The 2,884-nt window shown below is 46.4% G+C and overlaps 1 long non-coding RNA gene across 1 annotated transcript; it reads right to left on the bottom strand.

Annotated features, from left to right (window-relative positions):
• LOC137455700 (uncharacterized) lies at positions 1-283 on the bottom strand. Its single transcript, XR_010990876.1, has 2 exons — positions 211-283; positions 1-94 (listed from the first exon to the last, which is right to left on the bottom strand). It is a non-coding gene; the product is annotated as an uncharacterized lncRNA (long non-coding RNA).
• Positions 284-2,884: the final 2,601 nt, after the last annotated feature.

Raw genomic sequence — 2,884 nt, forward strand, 5'->3', positions numbered from 1 at the left:
TACCTTGAGCCTGAACTTCCCCTGGTGCAGCTTGAGACTGTGTCCTCTTGAATACTCAGAGCATGTTAGCCTGGCCAAAGCTTGCCTTCAGATCCTGAAAGAGCAACGTATTCCTCAGAGGTGAAGAGAAGAGCACATCACCTAACACTCCAGTGTTAGCTGCTCACAAAGGCCCTCCACCTGTGCTGGCCTGATAAAGAGGCTTCCTACCATCACAGCACTGTGTCAGTGCAGTAGGCTGACAAGCAAGTGTTCTGGGGCCCCTGGAAGCACTCATTCAAGCATATATAAGTGTGTCTGTAGAGCAGAGGCTCTTGCTGTCTCTGCCTGAATAGATGAATTTGGAAATTATCCGTGAAGATAACAGGAATACATGATCAGCTCCAAGTTTGCCAAGTATTCTCACCATGGTGACTGTCTAAATTTATTCCAAGTTTCAGTAGTATCTTAATCCTTCAAGCAGCATCTCATTTAATATCCTGAGTCATTACCTGGAGCGAGTGGGAGAAAGGAGCTTTTGAAGAAACACAATTCACAGCCTATAGCAATAAGATATAGAATATATATAAAATATATAGTATCATAGTATCAGTCGGGGTTGGAAGGGACCACAAGGATCATCTAGTTCCAAACCCCCTGCCACAGGCAGGGACACCTCACACTACATCAGGCTGGCCAGAGCCTCATCCAGCCTGGTCTTAAACACCTGGGCCCCTCAGTTTAGGAAGGATGTTGACTTGCTGGAGCGTGTCCAGGGAAGGGCAACAAAGTTGGTGAGGGGCTTGGAACACAAGCCCTATGAGGAAGGGCTGAGGGAGCTGGGGTTGTTTAGCCAGGAGAAGAGGAGACTCAGGGGAGACCTTCTTGCTGTCTACAACTACCTGAAGGGAGGTGGTAGATAGGCAGAGGTTTATCTCTTCTCCCAGGCAACCAGCACCAGAACAAAAGGATACAGTCTCAAGATGCACCAGGGGAAGTTTAGGCTGGAGGTTAGGATGAAGTTCTACACAGAGAGAGTGATTGCCCATTGGAATGGGCTGCCTGGGGAGGTGGTGGAGTCCCCATCACTGGAGGTGTTTAGGAGGAGACTTGATGGGGTGCTTCGTGCCATGGTTTAATTGATTAGGTGGTGTTGGATGATAGGTTGGACTTAATGACCTTTGAGGTCTCTTCCAACCTGGTCTGGTCTATTCCATTCCATTCCATTCCATTCCATTCCACCTCCAGGGACAACCCATTCCAGGGCTTCACCACTCTCATGGTGAAGAACTTCCTCCTCACGTCCAGCCTGAATCTCCCCACCTCCAGCTTCATTCCATTCCCCCTAGTCCTATCACTACCTGAGATCCTGAGCAGTCCTTCCCCAGCCTTCCTGTAGGCCCCCTTCAGATACTGGAAGGCCACAATAAGGTCACCTCAGAGGCTTCTCTTCTGCAGACTGAACAGCCCCAACTCCTTCAGTCTGTCCTCACAGGAAAGGTGCTCTGGCTCTTGGATCATCCTCATGGCCCTATATAACATTATATACATATATAGTAGCAGTAAGTGACAGTCTCAGTAGATTTTTCATGTCCAGGTCTCATAATTTCTTTAAACAAAGGAAAAAGAAAGACTAAGGAGTGGTTTGAAATGCAAATAAGTCCAGAAGGACACTGCAGAGGCTATGCACATGTTGGTGGGCCCCAAACAAAGCAAACCAACCAGCCAAACAAGCAAACAAAAATTAACCCAAAAAAAGGGAAAAAAAAGGCAAAAAAAGGAGAAAATGTTATACCTTACAGCTTTGCTCCAGCTCTTCATGCTAATACTAAAACAATTATTGCTCAAGTGAAAATTAAACACAGTGTTTCTCTTCATTTCCTAGGTTAGTTGGTTGGTTGGGTTGCCTTTAGAGGTTTGGTCTTTGCAGACATTTGGAAGTACTAAATTTTGCTCCACTTCAGGACATATACACAAATTTCAGCTTTCTGTTAAGACTTCTTTCTTTTTTTTTGCTAAATCAACAGAGACTGCAGTAGAAAAAATCCAACCCAAGGGTGCACCCAGAGAACACAAACCCAGAAGGAAATATGAATCACTGGAAATGGAAGTGGAATATTTATCCCAAGTGACACTTCCAGGCATACTTCCCTACATTTGGAGCAGTATTTCATTACCTCTCTAACTCCTAGCAAAGTGTTTGCTCTCTACCAACTGGCACATATGGCTCTATATAACACAGTTGCCTTAGCTTGTGAAAACAAGAGTTTCACTGTAGATGCTCTGCCAAACGGTGTAAAGCCTGGACTTCAGAGCAATTAGGCACGTCACAGGTGACACACTTGGCTCTGAAAAGGGGGAGAGTGACATTTGTTCAACACATGAGCACTTCATGCCAACTGCTTCATTCACAGGCAGCTTCAGCCAGAAAGCCTGGACGGCACGGGAGGGATGGAACCAAACAGAAAGAGAATTGCATTTAAAACTGACAACCTTGGCTAAAGCAGGATGCTAGACACAGATAGAGGGTATCCCGGAAACACAGACTCATAGAATCTACAAGGGTGGAAAAGACCTCAGAGATCATCAAGTCCAACTTATCACCCAACACCTCGTGACAACTAAACCATGGCACCAAGTGCCACATCCAATTCCTCTTTGAACACCTCCAGGAATGGGGACTCCACCACCTCCTCGGGTAGCACATTCCAATGGGCAATCACTCTCTCTGTGTAGAACTTCCTCCTAACCTCCAGCCTAAACTTCCCCTGGTGCAGCTTGAGACTGTGTCCTCTTGTTCTGGTGCTGGTTGCCTGGGAGAAGAGACCAACCTCTGCCTGCTTACAACCTCCCTTCAGGTAGTTGTAGAGAGCAATAAGGTCACCCCTGAGTCTCCTCTTCTTGA

This window comes from Melanerpes formicivorus, unplaced genomic scaffold (genome assembly GCF_026170545.1).
Source record: "Melanerpes formicivorus ecotype bairdi unplaced genomic scaffold, bMelFor1.0.p_v2 SCAF_105, whole genome shotgun sequence".
Classification (NCBI taxonomy): domain Eukaryota; kingdom Metazoa; phylum Chordata; class Aves; order Piciformes; family Picidae; genus Melanerpes; species Melanerpes formicivorus.